At 35.0% G+C, this 23,555-nt stretch overlaps 1 protein-coding gene across 1 annotated transcript in view; it reads right to left on the bottom strand.

Annotated features, from left to right (window-relative positions):
* Positions 1 to 21,300, bottom strand: part of ss (aryl hydrocarbon receptor spineless) — a 285,172-nt gene extending 263,872 nt beyond the window's left edge. Inside the window, exon 1 of the mRNA XM_074138437.1 lies at positions 21,177 to 21,300. The gene's annotated coding sequence lies outside the window, so the exon portion shown is untranslated. The remainder of the gene's footprint in view (positions 1 to 21,176) is intronic.
* Between the last annotated feature and the right edge of the window lie 2,255 nt (positions 21,301 to 23,555).

Below are 23,555 nucleotides of genomic sequence, written 5' to 3'. Positions count from 1 at the left end.
AAGCTTGATAAACATTATGGTGACTCTGCACCTTCGATTAGAACAGTTTATAAGTGGTTTCAAAATTTTCGGAGTGGCCATATGGGCACAAGTGACGCTGAAAGTTCTGGACGCCCTGTTGAGGTTACTACTCCAGAAATCATTGATAAAATCCATGATATGGTGATGGATGACAGAAGAGTGAAGGTGCGTGAGATTGCTAGTGCTGTGGGCATCTCGAATGAACGGGTACATAATATTTTGCATCAACATTTGGACATGACAAAGCTATCCGCAAGATGGGTGCCGCGATTGCTCACGCTTGACCAAAAACGAAATCGTGTGAAGTGTTGCAAGGACGGTTTGCAGCTGTTCCAGAAGAATCCGCAGGACTTTAAGCGTCGTTTCGTCACTGTGGATGAAACATGGATACATCACTACACTCCTGAGACCAAAGAACAATCTAAACAATGGGTTACCAAGGGGGAATCTGCGCCAAAAAAGGCGAAGACCGTTCCTTCGGCCGGAAAGATTACGGCGACTGTCTTTTGGGATTCGCAAGGAATAATCCTCATCGACTATCTGGAAAAGGGTAAAACTATTACAGGTGCATATTATTCATCGTTATTGGACCGTTTGAAAACCGAGCTGCAAGAAAAACGCCCACGATTGGCCCACAAAAAAGTCCTTTTCCATCACGACAACGCACCAGCTCACACCTCAGCAGTTGTGGTCGCAAAATTAATGGAAATAGGGTTCCAACTCGTTTCACATCCCCCCCTATTCTCCAGACTTGGCTCCCTCGGACTACTATTTGTTCCCCAACATGAAGAAATGGCTGGCGGGAAAAAGATTTTATTCAAACGAGGAGGTGATTGCAGAAACGAATGGCTATTTTTCAGACTTGGACAAATCCTATTATTCGGAAAGGATCAACAAACTAGAGCAGCGTTGGACGAAGTGTATAAGCCTAAAAGGAGACTATGCTGAAAAATAAAAAAGGTTTACCCCAAAAAATTAAGTAGTTTTTATTTTTGCTCGGACTTTTCAAACGACCCTCGTACCTTAGTTAGAGATTCAGACCTCAGTAAGAGCATGATTTCATTTTGCACAGAATTTAAAGCTGTTTTTTTCCTTGTAAAAGCTCTTGCGTCCCTAGTGAACTAGGCAATGCATACGTGAAGCGGTGCAAGATTTTGAATGAGCACAGAATGCTCTGTAATCTCAAGTCCCAGAAGATGTAGAAAAAATGTTTGCAGTGACTATTACGATGTTGTAAACTTTTAGTTGTTTTGCCCTGCGTTCCACGTCTATACACGTCATTGTCAGATTTTAATTCCGCACACTGTGGGTTTTTTTTTTTTTTAAACTAAATTCCGCGCTTAACTGGTAAAGTTAGTGGGTAAGCCTTCTTCTAATCCTTGAATTGTCATCCTGGTTTTGTCCTTGTATCGGTGATGAAACAGCTACAACTTTCCAGTCTATCTAAAAAACCTATTCTATGCCTGTGGTTCGGTAAATCTCTTGTGCCTTCTTCAAAATGGGATCATTACGGTACAGTAATGCACAGGCTCATTTCCACATTGTGCTGAGGTCTCTATTCAGTTAAGTGTCACTTCCAATCAGCCATTTTTTTTGTTTTGTTTTGTTTAAATTGGAAATTCAGTTCCAAATTTAATTTTTACTGCCATTATGGTGGTGCCAAGACAGCACGAAGTAATGGCACTTAAGATGAATGCCTGACTGCCCCCTCTCTTAGAAGTGCCCTTTGCTGAATTTTTTCCGGAAAAATAAGTCTTATAAAAGTTGTTGATCTAGATATTTGCGGAGTTTAAGAAAAATCGTAGGAATCGTTTTTGAAAAATCGATTCTCTAAAAGTAAAACTGAAGTAATGCCTATTCTTCCAGGTAGACCATCAAATAAGGAGTCGAGAAAAAAGATGATTTGGAATAAGAGAGATTAAATTTTTCTCACCTTTGAAAAATATGAATATATTTAAGCTCAAAACTTCCAAATTAGTCTTGTTATAGAAACGTTCATAGGATACACTACGTTTTAAAAAATAATATTTGTTAGTAATATTCACATTCATGTGTCATTGTAGAAAATAAACTTCATTATTCACGATAAGATCATTTATATAAAAGGAATAAATAGAAGCAGATATGAGAATAAGTAATTATTCTAATTACTGGCAGTAATACAAGATGGCCTTCCAACTAACAAATTGTTTCTCGCTAAATACTTATTTTCCTTTCTAGCAATTCAGGCATTCAACATTTTTCTTTTTTTTATATCCATTCAAATGTGAAAATTAGACTGCAATGTGAGAGTCAAATGAATAAATTGCTTGATTGAGAAGGTTCGTCTTGAGGAGAACTTCTTTCCATTTTTATACCCAGGTTGGAAAATTTCTTTATCGCTTATCGCTACATGAGCTCTACAAACACACATCAACCACTTACAGGATTGGCTTTTCAAATGGAGAATCAAAACCAACGTTACGAAGTCAAAGTTTATAGTATTTACTCTCAGACGGAAAATCCTACCTCCTGTCATCTTGGACCAAACTCCTATACCAACTGTGGACAAAGTACGCTACCTTGGACTGCACCTAGACAAACGGTTGTCATGGAATCCCCATACTAGACTGAAAAGACAAGAAACTAACCAACGCTACAAACCTCTCGCCAGACTACTTGACAAACGTTCGAAACTTAACCTACATAACAAAAGACTCTTATACCTACTGTTACAGCGACCTATTTGGTATACGGCATCGAAGTATGGGGATCGACTAAGCGTTCTAACTCACTACGCCTCCAGGCATTACAGTCAAAAATACTTCGAAAACTTCTTAACGCTCCGTTCTATGTATCTAACCTCACTATCCATAATCTCCTCAAAATCCCTTTCATTACAGATCTTGCTAACACTCGTTTTCTCAAATTTCATTCCTCTACAGCAGCTCACCCTAATCCTCTCATAGAAAACCTATCTTCCTTCACATTACCAGGTAATCCTCTAAGGAGATTGAAGAGAAGATGGCCTCGTGATCTTCTCTTATCGTGAGAGCAAAGCACGTTACTGGAGTGGCACCACTGGGTGCCTTCTCCACTCATGATTTTCTTCTATTTCTTTTCTCTTTCACCATATTTGCTTGTTGCAACAACCGCTGCAGTGGTAAATTACAGTAAAAGATTAAAAAATAAAAATACTTTTTATTTAACTGCTAATTATAAAATCCCAAAAAAAAATTACGCACATTTAACATTTTGCCTTAAGTAGAAATGTCATATCCAAGTCCGTCTGGTCTATGAAGAATTAGAATATTTAAGCAAAAGAATCCTAGAGTTCTCTTTCTAGCTGATATTACCAGATTCTATTAGTCTTCTATGAGTCTATGACTATATCTAATTCTGAGTCTTTTTCAGCTAGAAACGGCTTTTCGGGTTTCGCTTAAGCAGCATATTAAAGTCTTAGAATGTAAAGAAGACATTTACAGTGTGATGGCCGGTAGCAGTTCTTGTTTTTAAACGTTTCCCCACAAATAAATGTCATTGCACCTCACTGAAATATATACATATATTGTACATTAATGTGAAGTTTTCTGCACGATGTCTTATGGCAGAAACTGAAAATCCTTTAATCGTTTCACATCTGATTTCTATAGCTAGAGGACTTTACGACGTAAGAGCTTAAATTTTGGTGTATGATTTATTTGCGTGCTTTGGTGCTAAAAGTATAATTTAACCGAGAGAAAATGAAAACATAAAAAATAACAAGTGCGATTTCATACTAAGATTGGCTAGAAAATATAAGAAAATTATATAATTATTGCTTTTTTAGAATCATATACTAAGCGGGGCCTGGCTTAAGTAGAAACGATGCAAAACTAAGTAAATGCACCAAACTTGAGAACCTTATATAAAGTAGAATGATGTTGGGGTTAAAGTGAGGCATTATTATAGTTTAAGTAAGAGTGAGAGGGGGGTAGAACTAGGTAGTAATTACCGCGGTGATAAGTGCCGGTGTCCATCGCAGGCCGTCAGCTCTGATAGGCAAATTACCCAGCTGTTCGCTTCCACTAATAACAGGAGTGATACCGTACGAACATACATACATACCACACCGGCTTTCTATCAGATAGTGAACCGTACACATAGTACATTATTTGATTACATACAACTTCATATATATATATTGTATTTTATGTACCCCAAATTGTATATGTATTAATGCAGTATTTTGAAACTGGCGTGTAACATAATAATCAAATATGAAATTTCAATTAATAAAAAGTTTAAACTTTATTTTAAGAAGTTATTTTGAATCTTAAAACAAAAATTATTTAAAGTGGTCAAAAATTATCAGACTCCAGACTACGAGAAATGGCCGCAGAGTCATAAAAGAGTTTCTCTGGGCGAAAAATCCTCTTTAACTACATATTAATTAATTTAAATATAATTTTTCGTACAATAACTGATAATGTTCTATTAAAAGTTTTAATATGTAGCTACAGAAAGTTAAGACTGACTTTTTTTAATAACTGATTAAATTTATTTTAGTCGTAGGATTGAATTATTTCTCCCTGGAGAAGGCAACACAAGTGGCGAAGTTGTAACTATATTTGAGTAATGGACGAGTAAGAGCCAATCTGAGTAGGAGCCAATTATTCTGATTAACAACACAAATATAAAAATAATAAAAATTGGTCTGCAAATTTGATATTATACTTTTCATATAAAATATGCAATTTAGCTTTGTATTTGAACTTTTTGAATACGTAGCGTTGACACAATAGAGCCTCTGGATCGTGTGGCGTAGGCTTTCTGGCCAACCTGTCCAGAATATGTAGCGTTGACACAATAGAGCCTCTGGATTGTGCCTGGAACCCAGTGCCACAATAATTCTTAGCTTTGCGGGCCTCACCTCTAACCGCTCGGCTACTGTGGCGCCTCGGAAGGGAGAATATAAACATTTAATAATTAATATTAATACAATTTAATTTTAAGGGAGAATCTTAATAAAAATTTTATTTGGGTTTATAATGACTACGATATAGTCAAATCTACAATGGAAATATACATTATTGGACTAATTTCTTATATTTCAGTGTTTTATTTTTGTTTAAATTTAATTATTGTTTTTGTTAAATTATTCTTGTTTTAATTTTTTTAGACAAGTTGAACTTACTACGTTTCCATAATAAATGCAAAAATAATGAGCAATCTTCAATTTATAAGTTCCTTAAATTCATTGTTTTACAGTTTTCTCAAATGTATGTACATATGTACCTATTTGATACATCATGTATGTACGATGGTCATTCAATAAGTAACGAGACAAATTACTACTGCTCAAAAACAGCTAAATTGATCCGTATGAAACTTTCAGGACATAAAGTTGGCAACCTTGCGATGACATCTGATCAGCTGTTCAATTATATTTTGTAAACATAACCTCAAATTTACTCAGTTAACGATTGCGAGTCCGCTCGAGAATTGCACCGTGGAAGAACAACGTGCCGTGATCAGATTTTTAGTCGCGGAAGGAGAGAAAGGTAGTAAAATCCACAAAAGAATGTTAAAAGTGTACGGAGACAATTGTTTGAATCGTTTGAACGTTTACAAATTGGTAGAACAGTTTCAAAGTGGCCGTACAAAAGTTTCTGACGAGCAACGCAGTGGACGACCGATCGAAGTTGGGACTTCCTCTCTCGAATCTCGGATTGACGCGTTAATTCGGGACAATAGGCGTATCACCGTTGAACTGATAAGTGAAAAAGTAAACGCGAGTGTTGGAACTGTCCATAAAATTATTCACAACAAGCTGCAGTACAAGAAAACCTGTGCGAGATGCGTGCCCAGACAACTCACGGACCCTCACAAAGAAACCCGGCTTCAAATCAGTCAACAGTTGAAAAATCGATATTCGACTGAAGGAGAAGGTTTTTTCAAAAGAATTGTAACGTGTGATGAAACATGGATCCACCACTATGAGCCAGATTCAAAACGACAGAGCCTTGAGTGGAAGCATACGACTTCTCCCATTCGGAAAAAATTCAGGACCCAGCCATCTGCCGGTAAAGTCATGCTTACAGTATTCTGGATTTTCAGGGGCCAATTTATTGTGATTTTCTTGAAGGCCAAAGAACAATCAACAGCCAGTACTACAGTGACATGCTGGAAAACAAGATAAGATCTGCAATTCGAACGAAACGCCGTCGGCTCTTGACTGAAGGCGTGATTTTGCTTTATGACAACGCCCGTCCACATACGGCACAGCTGACGAAAGAAAAACTTCAGAAACTGGGATGGGAGATCCTTCCACATCCCCCCTACAGCCTCGACCTCGCCCCATCAGACTTCCATCTGTTTGGACCCCTTAAAGATCGTCTACGAGGGATATATTTTCGATCCAATGAAGAGGTAAAAAATCAGGTGTAAAAGTGGCTTCGAGATCAACCCAAAGAATTTTATGCCAAAGGCATTTACAAATTAGCAGAAAGATAAGAAAGGTACTTACATATTCATATCTAATATATGAATCTTTTGCTCTCGTTCATTTAGAAAATAAAAGATTTTTTAATTTTGTTTTTTGGGGTTTTGTAAGGTGCGCAACAACAAGGGTCCTTTGCACCTAAACTATACTGTAGAATAGACACTTTACTACACAGCCTAACCTACACCTAGTCAATCTGATCGATACAAACCTAACGGTTGGCCTAACTCCTATTTTCTTCTAACCTAACTAACTAATGTTGGGGTGGAGTACTCGATATTCCTCGCACCCCATAGAGATCTAACCTAAATTTTAAAAAAACCTATTTACACAAAATTTATATGTACACTCATATACTCATCTTATTAATTACATTCATCCTAATAAATACAATCATCCTAATAAATACAATCATCCTAATAAATACAATCATCCTAATAAATACAATCATCCTAATAAATACAATCATTCTAATAAATACATTCATCCTAATAGTTATATTCCTATATATACATTGAGTGGAGTACTCTATATTCCTCTCACTCATTTACAATCCTAAATCTATTTACATTTACGCAGCCCATTCATACGCGTGCCAGGGTGCCAATCCCGACACAGACCCACCCGTCCTAGAAAGCAGTGGCTCCCGAGAAAGTGCAGGAAGACGTCCTGCGAGACAAGAAGACAACTGTTTGCCACCCCTGCCCCGGCATTGGCCCCCCTACACCTCTTTCACACACACATTCACACTGCCTAACCTACTCCTTCCTAAATTGTTACTATTATCAAATACTACTGTTATTTTTACTGCTACCTAACTTTTGTAAAATACCGATTTCTATAAGTTTGTATTTTAAAAGTGACCTCGCGTAGTAAAGTGTCTATTGTTACATTGAATTAAAAACATTAATATCCTTCAGAAATCGCAGAGTGTTTTGTACGCTGTTTTCATCGTCCTTCAATACTTCTTCCATTTGTGAGGAAATGTTACACTTTTGCCTAGCTCTGGAATACTTGGGGCATTCAACCAGGATATGGCGTACAGTTAAAGGGACGTTATTACACTCAGAGCAAATAGGTGGTTCTTCTCTTTTGAAGATGTAACCATGGGTTTTAATTTTGGTTCTGAAGGATTGGTCCGGAAGTAGTAAAAATTCTTTTTTACAAAGGTTGGATGGAGATTAGAAAACGAGTCAACCATCCCTTCACAATAGCACGTTTTGGCATGACTGTACCTTCAGGAATCGTACAGATTAAAAATATAAAAATACAGATTTAAAGAAAAGTAATGAATAAAACTGTAAAAGAAAATATTTTGACAAAGAAAAATACAAGGAAAACATTGTACATTATTTACTAAAAATTTAATTCACTGTAGAAATTAGTATCGTTACACATCATTATTATTGTATACATAATTTATTTTATTTTTGTTTATTTATTTATTTTATGTTCTGTTTGGGAAAACAGTAAAAGAAATCATTTAACCAAATTATGAATTTTAAATCGCTATTATTTTCGCACTAATTGTAAGAATTTTACATATGAATCGTATGGTTGGTTTAACTCGCGTGAAAAAAGATATTCGTGATTGAGAATTGAAAAAAAATAATGTTTGTAAAAAACAGTAAATGGTTTTGGAGACTGAATAGAAGTGTTTCTATCATAAAATAAAACCAAAAATCTGTAGAATGGCCAGCAGTGCACTAGAAAAGGTTCTGGGCGACCATGATCGCGAAGCGGCTTAAATTGATAAACAGAAAAGTGGAGAAAAGAGACGTCCTTCAAAGACAGTCTGGACCATCCTACTGGCTGCTACTTTGCAGGAGGATTCCCTAGAATGGTGAATCTACCACTACGAATTCACAATGATCAATTAAAGTTCATATTCTTCACCAATTTGAGATGAATGAAGCCAACGAAACAGCACGATAATAGACAAGTTCCATCTGTTTAAATCAATCTAATAAAAACTGTAAAGATGTTAAGTACAAATAACTAATCTTCTAGTAAAGAGCTACTGTGTGTTAAGTAGCTCTAAATGCATGTTTAGTTTGTTGTTCATTTTAATTTGAGAAGTCGTGTAAATCAGGTAGCTCTTAGATGACCAGATGCTAGTACCTCATTTTGGGCACGCAACCAAAAGAAAGTGATGCCTATTAACTTCAGATAAATAGACTGTATTCCTCCTTATAATAGTATCTGGGCGCTGCGTCTACACGTTAGTCAGGTGGAGCTAATACTTTACTCAGTATTGATTCCTTTTGTTTTGTCTGTGACAATAATATAGAAATATGGAAAAGTAGTGCCGAATGTGTTCATGAAACTGAAATATAAAGTAGTTATAAATGAAATTGATGTTTCTATGCATAATTATTATTTTCAATTGAGATCTATTAGAATGTCTGCGATTTGTCTCTATTTAGAGTAATTTATAAAAGCACCGTTTAATCAAAGTAACCCCACTTGATCTTGAAGTACAATCTTAAAGCCAGCCGGTAGGAAGAGACTGAATACGATAGAATTACCACAGGTTTTTTAATTTCGCGTAGATTGTAACTAAATAAATGATTAAAAATAAAAAATTAAAAGTTTTTTCATTTATTTGATTTATTACAACGGCTAGGCTTTCCGCAAGCAGTGCAGCCATTCCGTACAATATTGATAAACTGCGAGGGTCGAAACTACCCACTGGTAGCACTGCGCAGAAGAGATTTATAAGTATAATTCCCATAGATTTACTCGAGTAAACCACTATTGGTACTTAAGACATCTATCTAGGAGGATTGTCAGGAATTGTTTGGAAAGGGAGACGACCGATTTAACGATTCTAGTGGGCAGATAAGGTGTTGTAGAATTGTTCATAGCGGATTGAGTTACGTCTGTCAGAAAAGGAACGTTGAGGACGTTATGTAATATTAGTTTTCATTATATTAGTATCAGTACATAGAAGGGAGCAAGTCAATTGTACGAAGAGTACGAGGGTCGTTTGAAAAGTCCGTGCAAAGTCAGAGAGATAGCACTACTGGCGCGTATCGAGGTTATGTTTAGTTAGTAGCATCTCTTGGAAGAACACACACCAAGTTTCAGCCAGATCGGTCAATTTCTTTGTGTTTGGCATTCGTTTGAATCGAAGAAGTCGAGTGATTTTCAAAAAAATGGACGAAAAAGAATTTCGTGTGTAGATTAAACACTACTTTATGAAAGGCAAAACGCCTCAGGAGACTAAAGAGAAGCTTGATAAACATTATGGTGACTCTGCACCTTCGATTAGAACAGTTTATAAGTGGTTTCAAAATTTTCGGAATGGCCATATGGGCACAAGTGACGCTGAACGTTCTGGACGCCCTGTTGAGGTTACTACTCCAGAAATCATTGATAAAATCCATGATTTGGTGATGGATGACAGAAGAGTGAAGGTGCGTGAGTTTGCTAGTGCTGTGGGCATCTCGAATGAACGGGTACATAATATTTTGCATCAACATTTGGACATGACAAAGCTATCCGCAAGATGGGTGCCGCGATTGCTCACGCTTGACCAAAAACGAAATCGTGCGAAGTGTTGCAAGGACGGTTTGCAGCTGTTCCAGAAGAATCCGCAGGACTTTAAGCGTCGTTTCGTCACTGTGGATGAAACATGGATACATCACTACACTCCTGAGACCAAAGAACAATCTAAACAATGGGTTACCAAGGGGGAATCTGCGCCAAAAAAGGCGAAGACCGTTCCCTCGGCCGGAAAGATTATGGCGACTGTCTTTTGGGATTCGCAAGGAATAATCCTCATCGACTATCTGGAAAAGGGTAAAACTATTACAGGTGCATATTATTCATCGTTATTGGACCGTTTGAAAACCGAGCTGCAAGAAAAACGCCCACGATTGGCCCACAAAAAAGTCCTTTTCCATCACGACAACGCACCAGCTCACACCTCAGCAGTTATGGTCGCAAAATTAATGGAAATAGGGTTCCAACTCGTTTCACATCCCCCCTATTCTCCAGACTTGGCTCCCTCGGACTACTATTTGTTCCCCAATATGAAGAAATGGCTGGCGGGAAAAAGATTTTATTCAAACGAGGAGGTGATTGCAGAAACGAATGGCTATTTTTCAGACTTGGACAAATCCTATTATTCGGAAGGGATCAACAAACTAGAGCAGCGTTGGACGAAGTGTATAAGCCTAAAAGGAGACTATGCTGAAAAATAAAAAAGGTTTACCCCAAAAAATTAAGTAGTTTTTATTTTTGCACGGACTTTTCAAACGACCCTCGTATTTGATTGTTAGTTACATTGTATGCATTCTTAGATGGTTAGAACTCGACAGAAAGACATATTTCAATTTAAATAAAGTGTTGCACAAATAAGGTAAATACCTATTTTTTCATGAGAGCTTTACGTCCAACTACTAAATTAGGTACGGTGGACGGGGCTGCTATCCCACAATTTTTTTTGTAATTTCTCCTATTAACCATGAAATAAATCTAAGTATTAGACCGGGAATCGAACCCAGTTCCACAATTAACCGCTTAGTCTAACCGCTCCGCTTCTTCTGGTGATGTACAAGAGACATTTCTTCTTTAGTGTTAGCCTTGATGTGATGTCCAAGTCTTTGGATTTACCTGCATCCGTGGGTGTTGTCAAAGTAAATTTAGAACAATAACTCTTGCTAAATCAAAATTAAAAGATTTCCTTTATAAGGTGTACGATATAAACAAAACAAAAATTAGCCAATTTCATCATTACTCGCATTACCTGCACCGAAACTACACAATGCAACTGGGGACTGGGGTAATCCACCAAATATTAGATCCCAAATTTAGAAACCCAATTCTCTAACAATGGCTAGCCTTTCTTTTCCTTCACTTGAAATTTTCAAAACTCTTGTTTAGTTCTTCAAGATTTGCTTTGATTCTCTTTGAAAATTAGTCTAAGCTAGCACAGTATCTAGAACGATGTCCAGAGAAAATTAAAAAAAAAATACTCAGATCTGGAAAGAAAGTAAAATCCATACTTTCTTATTTGCACAAGGAGAATGGAAAACTCCTTCCAATCATGGAGTAAATAGACTCTATGGAGAACCCGACTTAGCCTCTTTTGAAACGAAAGGACAATTGCTTGGCCATGTGGAGCGAAATTTCCCTGACAGAGTGCCCAGAAAAGTAATGTATGGGCCCAAACTTAACTTGGGACGCCAACTTTTAAGATGTGGAGGATGATCTGCACAGGGTAGATCCTACAATAGAACTGCAGCGCCAGGTCAAGGTGAAAATAAGAATTTATTCACTAAATACTATGAAAAAAAGTAAAATTTTAATTTACCGATTCCTTTTTGATCTTCTAAGCAACAGTATCATTCAACAACTCTACGTAAACGTTTAATTGCTCTTATTTGATAACTCTTTTCCAAGATTTACGAATTTTAAGTCTTAACTTTTATATTTCTAATGACTGTGGTGACTACAACTATTAAATAATCCATATTTGTTTAACCTCTTTGTAAATGACCTTGCAGAGGAACTCGGTGGTGGGGTGATTATAGGAAATAAAAAGGTAAATATGTTGGCCTATGCTGATGATATTGTTCTTATATCTGATAATTCGGTTGGTTTGCTGTACATGATAGGTGAGCTAGAGAGATATTGTAAAACGTGGAATCTGCATATAAATTTAAATAAATCCAAAATCATGGTTTTTAAAAAAAGTAATAGTGGTAAGATGTGTACGAAAAATGAGAAGTGGTTTTTAAATAAGGAGCAAATAGAATGTGTGAAAAATTATAAGTATTTAGGATTAGTATTGAGTAATAATTTAAAAATGAAGTGTGATATTAAAGAGAAAGTGAATAAGGCAAAAGTAGGAATTAATATGATGTGGAGAGATTTTTTTGGCAATTTGCATGTACCCTATTAGTCTAAATTTAGAGTGTTTGACTCTACAATTCAAAATGTAATAAGTTATGGGTGTCAAGTGTGGGGATATAAGCTTTATGAGGAAATTGAAAAGGTGGAACGATATTTTATAAAAAAAGTCTTCAAATTACCCCCCAATGCGCCAAATTACTTCATCTATTTAGAGACGGGAAGAAATTTAATTCATATGTACACACAGAATACATTTTACTTACATATTGAAAATTCTAAAATATGAAGAAAATAGATTGTGTAAAGTTGTAGGAAAAGAAATAATAAAGAAGAATTGGTCATGGTTTAAAGAGTGGCGTGAATTGGCAGCCAAAATAAATTATAGATTGGATTTGAAACTGGATTCTTTGAGTTCGTGGGATGGGGAGCTGTATAAGATGTTAGATGTGTACAAGGAGTGTTTCACTCGGGAATGTATGGAAAAGGCTGCACAGGGGACACATCATGGCCTTTATAATATATTGAATAAACAAATAGATTATTTTTCTCACTTAAAGTACACCAACAAAATTGGAATTGTAATGAAATGTAGAGGAGAACTTTTGAATTTGAATTATAAACCATTTGAATTAGACAAGGTACAGATGTGTTCAATGTGCAGTCTGAGAGAAATAGAAGATATTTATCATTTTTTAGCAGTATGCCCTATCCTGAGATCCTTTAGGAAAAAGTTTTTAAAAAAAGAAAATATGTCAGAAGAGGAATTGATGAACATTCTAAATGGGGAAAATTTAATAGGTTTATATAATTTTGTTATAAAAGCAGGGCAATACAGGAATTTTTTGATTTTAGAATTTAATTATTAATTTTTAGGTTTTCTTTGTTTGTTTTGTTATTTCCATCTAGAAGAGACGTTTTTTAATTGTGGGTTAATTTATTTTTATTATTATGGAATTGAGATATGTTTTTTGACAAACTAAAACTCCTGGCAGACGGTACGGAGTACCATGCTGTATTTTTTTCTTATTGTATGTAACATATAAATTGTAAATATATCTTAAATAAAAAAAAAATAAGGGGAAGAACGCATTCAAGAGACGAAGTTCGACTGAGGCAGGAATAGCGAATACGATTGAACAAATCCAAGCTGGAAAAGTTTATTTAATTTTCACCTTATGCTGCCTCACTTAGGCGATATGAGAGGATTCATTAACGCAGTAATATACCAGAATTATGGGTAGTGAATAAATTATTTGTGCGATTAAAATGAACTTAGAAAGCAGACTAACAATTACTAATGGTATGCATAACTACAATGGCCGCCATATTCCCACCACTCACGAATTATTAACTATTATAAAGTTATTGGTACCTCTTAATAGCATCTAAATATAAATAGATTTTATAAATTCGAGAAATATTTTGCAGAAAAAAGTAGTAATAAAAGATGGATGTATTAGTTACTGAAGGAGTCAAAAAGTTTTATATACGAGGTACATTTTTAGGCTTCTGTTAGCTTCAAAAAGTAGCTAACAGTTCTATTGAATTTAAAATTCGGACAGGCTTTTACATTTTTATTTAAAAAACTAATGTTAATTGACATTTTAAAAATTAAATAACGACTAATTTTCTTACTTGAACTAGCTTAACTGTTTACAAAAGTTAAAAATCTTGTTAACATGTTTGAGTGCATTTTTTTTTTGATTGGGCTGTTTCTGCTATCGTTGTCCTCTTCAATCTCGTCCCCAAAAGAGTTGTAGATATTTATTGGTTAGTTGTTGGTACTATTTTGCGCACACGAATGAACAGTATGTTAAGTTCTATTCGTGAAACTGGAAAAGTAAAAGGAATTTGGATTTACCGAGAGTTTTAACCATTCTTGCTCAGTCTTGTCTATTTGTTCATTGGACAGCTTGTTTGTAAATCGAACGGGAAGATTCGTGTTATTGTTGTTTTATTTATCCGAAGGTTTTCATTTGCGGTGGATACGTTTTAGATTAAGAACGAGCAGTATGGTTGGTTCAATAGTTTATAAAAATTAAGCTTTGTTATAAGTTCTTTCTTAAGCAAAAACTATTTTATTCACTGAAGATGGTTAGGCAGAAAGACATGTTTTAGAAAAACCATTCAACTAAATTTACGTAACGAGAGAACACTGTCCGTAGGCCGACAGTGCACTAACAGAAGCTCCGGACGCCAATAACCTCGGATGTTGACGCGCCTTCAATAAACAAAACATTCTCCAACGGGCGATTGTAGTTTATATTCCTGCGAAAAGGATATTTGTAGAACCTTTATATTTGATTAAGGAGGGGGAATCGAAGTGTCGCTTACAACACAAAGAAGGACACATCCGATGACATAATAAAAGAAAAAAAAAAAGGGCATCAGATGTTCCCAGGCTCTCACCAAATACATGGTTTATCACGAATTTAGAAAGGTTACACTTAACTAACAACCTGGCCCAAACACTATCATTTACTGGCCACATGTTATTTATTTCCTTTTGGACAGATTTCATTATGGTTTCTTTATTTACAAACAACAACACTAATATTGTGTTTTTATTGTTGCATTTAATTGGCGTTAGCCTAATAAATATTACAATATATACGTAACGAGAGCCCTAATAGTTTTGTGAGAAAATGAGCTGTCCTGCCTTCCACTTGTGTCCAGTATTCTCGTTGTCAGTGTCGTTATGATTTGTTCGATGTCGTAGTTTCGATAAACTTCAAATTATCAGCTCAATTTGGAAGGTTATTCACATTTGATTGGAAAAACATTCCAAAGACATCTCCCTAAAATTCTCATCTTCCAACCAAATCTGATTCGATCCTATTAGTTTCTACAAATCATTCGTTCGAAACAGCCCTTTTTCTTAAACTCTAAATCATTACTTCCGATAAATTAGTTAAAAAAAGGTAAAGTAATCGCCTATTTTTTCAGGCGGGGCTTAACGTCCAACTAACATTTACTAGGTATCTTGGACGGAGGCGACTAGCTAACGTACTTTACTATTTCTCATTTAACCATTAAATAAAATCCAAGGCCAAGACCGGGAATCGAACCCAGTACCACAATGCATATTAGCTTTGCAGGTCCCGCCTCTTAACCCGCTCAGCTTAAATTAGTTAATATTCAAGATTATTCAAGTATTGAATTGATACAATTGATTAACCCTTCAATCATGAAGCTATCTCCTTATACCGTTGCAGGAATCTTCGACGCCTCTTGATGCTGCGCCTAATTACTTTATTGTTTTTAATATTAAAATCTCATTGTTTACCTACTTCTTGGTCATTGGTGCGGTAATGTGCATTCTAAATACAAGAATTATTATTAAGAAGAACAGAATAATTACTCACATCCTTCCGACATGGTATCCTAAGCCCTTTAGATAAGGACCTAATTCATGTTAAAAAAAAAAAAAATAAACTTGACGTCTGCATATTAAATTTATACTTAGTTTCCTTCTTTCTAAGTAATGTAATCATACAATCATTTCTTGACTTTTACTAAATGGATTTTGTCTAGCACAGAAACAAACCAAAATCAAAGTTGCAGTGTACAGGAAAAACGTTTATAACAATCCGCGGAGAGGCGTCGCTTGAATATCTCAGTGCTAGTTTCAAAATTCTCTCGTTTATTTCCATAGAAGGGTGTATTTTTGTGTTTTAAAAACGTAAATATTCTATCTTTATGTATTTGAAAGCAAATAGCTAGAATGCATGAAGTAAATCTTAGCTTAAAAGCGGAAATTACTTGAAATCAACTTTAGGTATTGAAAACCCTCCGCCACATGATGCTGGTCGAACGGATATCCACAAAAACTTTTTAGGTATTCTTACAGGAAAAAGAATTAAATTTAAATTTCGTTTATAATCAAATACGATATCAATTGTCCAAAAAAACAACTGATTTTCTAAGTTATAGTCTGAGCTAGATGAAGCTCTAAAGCAGCGTTTCCAAACCTTTTTTATCTCGCGTACCCCTTCGTAGTACATCAATGCTAATTTGTATCATTTGTAAATATGATTGTGTTTCGTGAAATTGGTTATTTTACTATTATTATCTTTATTTGTATACAGATACAATGTATCTGTTACAGTTCGAGTTCATGTTCACTTTATAAACTTTGTAAAGTGCAAGATCTTAGTTTTAAAACTTTTTTAAACAATTAAAAATTGAGTTCATATTTTTCTCTTCAAAATTATTAATTAATTTACAAAGTTCTTCTTTAAGATTATTATATTTGTGCCCAAATCTTCTAAATTAATTACTTATAAGCATTCAACTACCTGTAAGTACCAATTAAATATAATGTTGCTCGGATAGAGCTTACTCATTTCAATCAGTCTATTTAAGCAGATTTTTACATAGTTATCATTTAAGTTCTGTCACATTATAATTCTCTTAAATTTTCTTTATCTTTTATTGATAATGATGTAGCTTTTCCTAAATATTCTTTATAGAAGGGGTTTGAAATCCAGTTATTTGTGTTTTCGGGTTTTGGAAAATACTTCATGAAAGACAATTTAAAACCTGTTAAATGTGCTGCTATATTTTCTTGTATATTTTGAGACAGACCAATCTTATTATGTACATATTAACAACTTTACTGTATAATATTATAAATTAAAATAATTTTTAAGAATTATTGGTAAAAATGTTTCTATGATATTTTAATGCTTTAATTTTTTTTAAAATTTTTTATGTCCGCCATTATTGATTATTTTTCACGTACCACCAACAAGCAACTCGCGTACCACAGGTTGGAAAACGCTGCTCTAAAGCAACATCTACAAATTGACCTCTTAATTTAAACTATCTTAATAATTTATTTCTACTTAACCAAAACACTGTACTAATTTTGATATGATTGTGTCTATTGTGCTAATAATGACTGCAGCAATAAATGCCGGCTAAATTTATTCTGCTTCAACAAACATTATCTTTGCAATGGTTGAAAGGAAATGAGAAAACGCTAAGAAAGCAAACTCACAGATAACTTCCACACTCCCTGTAAACCAATAAATCTTTCCAGACTTCATTTAAGTGAACTAAATTTTAGTATTCAAGAAAGTATAGCGAGTTTATTCCTGTAATTAGATAGTTTTTAATTATTATTTTAAAAATACTTTAATAGTGGATTTTAGTTTTTCCACAAATACTCGGCAAGTGCATTCGCTCTATGAGTTTCAGGAACGAAGAACTTCTTTTTGCTTACAATTAACAACCGAGCAATTCTTTGGGATCAGAAATACAAAGCATCGCGCTATCTTGGCGTGATCCTCGACACAAGTCTGCACATCAACACTTAACGTACAACAGGCGTATAGCAGACTTTAACAGCTATACCCGTTAATTAACTGGAATACTTCACTCAAGCACTCCAACAACGAACTGCTCTACAAGACCCTCTTAGACCTCTCCTGATTTACACCTGTCCAGTTTGGATAACTGCTGAAAACAACTTCAGACTCCCAAAAAAACAAGTAAACTGCGAATTACATTAAACGCCGCAGGTCCACTAGGAACTCACCTGCTTAGCAATGCTCCTATTCTTTCCTCAGCAGTATCAAACAAGCGAGCCAATATCTTCAAGATGGTTGAGACTCTATCCGAATCGATATCTTTAATTGGTTCAACTAGTATAATCGGAATAAGTAAAACTCTGATTGTTTTGATCTATTTACATTTTAATTTGGAAAACAAATAAAGTTCTCTACAATTAATTGTTGACAGAACAAAATGGAAACCGCTAACAGTCACTCTCTACAGTAATATTTCTAGAATCTACAATTTCTGAATTATAAAGTTGATTTGGTAAAAATATATGATATATTTTTTAAAAAATAATAAAAAAATATATTTTTTAAAGTTTATGCATTAAATAATCTAAATTATCATAAAGGTGTAGTCCACTGACTCTGAAGTTTGGCCCACTAACTCATTGTTCATCCAATGAAATGCGTCGGCCTGGGTTAATTGAAGTTATTAGCAAATGACTTGCAATCCATCTATGACATTTACTGTAGATCAGACCATCAGACGTCACCTTTTGATTGACGAAGATTTCTCTTTAGTGCTATCGCTTTGGTATTTAACCGTTTGAGCAAATATACCAATTGCGGCATTGTTAACTATATTAGTATACATATCCTGCTTCTCGCCAACTCTGGACTGTGAAATGCAACCGCCATAATCACCAGAGCTAGCACCTGACAAAATCAATTTAACTGAAGAGGGTTCGCTTTTATCTTAAGTTCCATTTTGGGTAAAGTAATCCCTATTACAATTTTACACGTTTACAAAGTGGATTAAGATATGATTTTGCTTTATAAATTTGAATAGTTCGGTGTCTTTAGTTGTTATAATTATTTTCCGCACTACCGTTAACGCTCCATTTTGACGTTTCAAATCTAACTATCCACACAGACTTGGAAATTCCGTTTGTAGGTCCAGGTTGCGCGAACTCGCTATAAAAGTTTTCATCAGAACTTGCACTCTCATTGCAATCCTCTTGTCCGCCACTTATCATCTCATCTCCATCCAGATCATCCTCCCATACGATTAAAACGCCAGTAGCTAATCGTGGGAGACGACTTAGGGAGTGTTAACACTGGGTAACTTCTCCCCTCAATTAGTTAGTTCGATGTCAGTTATTGTCATTGTTACTTATAGCGTATAGGTTTGCAGCTGTTCCAGAAGAATCCGCAGGACTTTAAGCGTCGTTTCGTTACTGTGGATGAAACATGGATACATCACTACACTCCTGAGACCAAAGAACAATCTAAACAATGGGTTACCAAGGGGGAATCTGCGCCAAAAAAGGCGAAGACCGTTCCTTCGGCCGGAAAGATTATGGCGACTGTCTTTTGGGATTCGCAAGGAATAATCCTCATCGACTATCTGGAAAAGGGTAAAACTATTACAGGTGCATATTATTCATCGTTATTGGACCGTTTGAAAACCGAGCTGCAAGAAAAACGCCCACGATTGGCCCACAAAAAAGTCCTTTTCCATCACGACAACGCACCAGCTCACACCTCAGCAGTTGTGGTCGCAAAATTAATGGAAATAGGGTTCCAACTCGTTTCACATCCCCCCTATTCTCCAGACTTGGCTCCCTCGGACTACTATTTGTTCCCCAATATGAAGAAATGGCTGGCGGGAAAAAGATTTTATTCAAACGAGGAGGTGATTGCAGAAACGAATGGCTATTTTTCAGACTTGGACAAATCCTATTATTCGGAAGGGATCAACAAACTAGAGCAGCGTTGGACGAAGTGTATAAGCCTAAAAGGAGACTATGTTGAAAAATAAAAAAGGTTTACCCCAAAAAATTAAGTAGTTTTTATTTTTGCACGGACTTTTCAAACGACCCTCGTATATTTAGGATATGTCAGAATTATATGGTTCGGTCCACTTTCAATTCCTAATCTCAGGAAAATATTATTAATACCTATTTTTGCCATTATTGTGGTTAAAGCTTAATGGTGACAGTGGGCCATAGAATTTCATAACTTCTTTCATCAAGATTTACTGAAGGTGTAAGCTTCAAAAACGCCATAAAGTTTACTTTTCTTATTGGCCTAGATTTCATATTCCTTTCACCATACTGAATACATTTTCTTATTATAATAACCTTTTATATCGGAAGGTAATAATGTGCTACATTTTGAACAACTATTTGCTTCTACAGCCTCTTTAAACCTCCCTTATATTTCTTTTCCTTTTATTCCTGAGTTAGCCCCTATCCCCACTAAACGAGTAGGTTCACTTGCAGAAATGGAATTAAGCAGTTTCCTTGTTTCTGTAATGCGAAGGTGTGTATCCTTTCTTGTGTGTTTTAGTTTTAATAAGGCACTTTTGCTATCAATTTTTAAAACCATCTGCACAGAGGACATTTGTACTTGGAAGTTTACTTTGTAGTTTTTCTAAGAAATATGCGAGATCTAGCGAGTAAGTTTTTGATCTATGGTCACAGAAGTTTGTAGATTTAAGATTTTAAAGTTCTGTTTCTCAATTTTCTGTCTTTTCAGTGTTTCTTTATTCACTGTTTTGTTCCCGCATATTCTGATCTGTTATTGTTCTCTTTTGTTCATTGATCTCTCCACACCATATCTACATGCAAATGTTTAATAATAAGAAAAAATAAATTATACTTTGTATTGATTATAAATGGAACATCCACCATCAAACTAAGGCTGGAAACATAGTGGAGCGGCGGGCAAAGCGGCGATGATAGCGAAGAGCACAGCGGCAAAAACAAAAACTAGAAATAGATAGAGTTGCTCTATCTTCGCTTTGCTCGCCACTATGCGCGGTCCCATATGTTTACTTGTGTTTGATTTCGCCACTTCGCTCTTCGCTATCATCGCCGCTTTGCTCGCCGCTCCACTATGTTTCCAGCCTTATTCACCAAAGTATTTTTAAGAAGTTCACATAAAAGTGTTGCATCACTTTTTTTAAAAAATAAAATGTACTTAGTTTTATTTATGCCTTGAGGCTTCTTTTACTTTGGCGATTCTTTTCTACTTTCAGCTTGTAACAGTTACTGTGATTATAGGAATAAAACATTTCTTTCTCCACTTTAAAGATAAAGTTTACTCTATCTCTAAATTCTGCTCTGCACCTCCGAGAGTAAATTATTTTAACAAATATTAAACTTTCTCAATGAAAGATAGTTCGTTATTGGGGTTTATTTGAGACGATTTAATTTAGTGATAGATACTAAGAAGAAGTATTTTAAATGATTAATCTTACTAATTGCTCAGTTGTAATTTACAATTAATCACTATGAATAAATCAAACATTACGCACTTACCTTCATCATTTTGAAATAACAATACGCTCAAAAACAACTGTAAATAATTATCTAATAAAACACTAAAACCAAAAATATAACTTTACAAACAACAAATGTTCTACATCAGTTTAGGTTGTTAATACAAGTAACTCGAGTTAGAGACTGAACCAACGTCAACTTGGTTCAAGTTGGACAAGTTAATTTTAGCCTTCAACTATCTGTTCTTAATCATCTGGGGCTAACCGACAATTTTAGGAAGTAGTGCATAATTAATTATATATAGTTTTACTGTTAAGGTTTATTTAGATGCTTAGTTACTCCAAATGTTTTCAACGAGGGTCTTAGTTTTCTTATTTTGAAGGTGAATTCTGTTTCTGAGAACTTGATTGTTAATGTTGAATGAGAAAAGAAAAATAAATTCAGTTGCAATTAAAAGAGTATAAAATTGAAATGTTTAATTGTTATCATCCGTTTTCTCTGGTTCTTTTTATTCACTTAATCTTCGCATTAAGGAAGACTGGCCCTTCGCCACCTTAGGTGTAAGATGTGGTAAAACCAAGTGAAGATGAGGAATTTGCAAGAAGCTAAGAAAGAAGAGCGAGTAGGAGCTCTTGATGAATCTCTTCACGAAGTTTAAAGAAATGTACATTAATAGAAAGTATAAACAAAATAAAACCTCCATTTTTGTTTGCGCACCCCGTCATTATTATTGATGGTTAAGATATAAGTGGAAGCGCGGAAGCAGCTGATGGATGGATGGCTAGGAGTGTGGCGGAAAACCAGTTACTGCACAGTATATTGCCAGAAATGTGAAGAGAGGAAATGCTGATGACATCAGTCACCATGAATTGATGGTCGGAAAAAAGAAAAGCTTCACAATTTAATAGTTAAGTCGAACAAGAGTTGTTCAGGGCCTGCTTTGATGTAGCTAGTACAATAAATACGTCAATACTTAAACAGTGATAAATAGTTAGTTCGCATTTAAGAGTGTCGATCCAATTTCAACTTTGTGCACAATCTTCAACTAGCTAACAAGTACTGATCGACTTATCAGCATCATAACTTCTCTATTCTAAATAATGAACTGAAATTTAGTGATTTCTCTTTAAGATCGTGGCAATCATTTTTTTAAAACTTTGTGATAAACCTCTTCTAGTAGTCAATTTTCCTCTTAAGAAAGAGCGAGTAATTTAAGCTGAAATAATGACCTCTACAAGCTAAGGTTTGCCAAGCTTGCTTGCGTCTTGGAATCCAAAGCACAGTTGAAGTCAAATTATTTACACCAAACTGATTAATCAATAACTGGTGATTGCGAAACCAATCAGCGATACAAGAAACATGCACGCCACGACAGATACAATCAACAATATTAAATGTTACTACACATTATTTTTTCTACTCTTTTCGAAATCTCCATTTAAAATTACACAATTGAATGCAGTATTAAATTTGACATTTATAAGACATTTATTTTAGATAAAAAGGTCCGATATGTTCACATACACTTTATGAGCTTAAAAATGTCCTAATAGACGGAATGTGGGAATTTGAATTCATTTGAACTTCTATTGACGCAAAAACTAAATATTTCGTAATTACATCAAACCCTAATTGAGGTATTTCTTGGCAAAAATTAATTTGTGGGATAATTCTGCAAAGGAAATGTTTAATTTTAGAATATAATTCCATTTTATTTTGTTATGAGAGCGCAAGAGAGACGACAGTATAACAGTTTACGTCAGCATATATTTTCATATTTTTGAAGAAGATGAACGCCACCAAATAAAAAAATATAGTTTAAGTAAAAACGTTGGGGTAATCATTAGTAGAAAAATGAAGTGTAGGACGGAGCAGGTACATTTCTTCCGCCCATTACGATATTATACATAAAATCCTCTGCAGTTAAGGATTGTAGGGTTGGAAATGTAAAGTGGCCTGGGATGACATGTTGATTGTACCCAAATTACCCCGCACTGACTGGACTGAGGCATATTAAGACTCTGGGTCTTTCCCTCTACTCAACTTTCTTATGTTTATTTCTGAATGGTAAGAACATCATACCTAATTCATTTTATGGTGAGTACAGAACATGATATTCTGCTGAATTGTGCTAGTAGTAAGTACTAAATATATCACTCAGTAATTAATTGTATAATTTAATTAGAATTCTTATATCCTTCTTCATGTGATAAGCTAGAAATTAATTCACTATCCAGCGATGTCTTACAAATTAACAAGTTTATTGGGATTGGCGGATTGTGACACAGGGTAACCACCAGCTTGCTTATTCATGCTAATTAAAGGATATCTCTGGCCATTCCGCTTCCTAGATATTGTATGGCGTTAAAATTAGGTGCTTGATAAGAAATCGCCATGGCGCTTCTATATTTTTAGAAA

This window comes from Rhodnius prolixus, unplaced genomic scaffold, assembly GCF_049639745.1.
Source record: "Rhodnius prolixus isolate KJV_2025 unplaced genomic scaffold, Rpr scaffold_1, whole genome shotgun sequence".
Classification (NCBI taxonomy): Eukaryota; Metazoa; Arthropoda; class Insecta; order Hemiptera; family Reduviidae; genus Rhodnius; species Rhodnius prolixus.
This window is presented reverse-complemented; position numbering and strand designations above follow the sequence as displayed.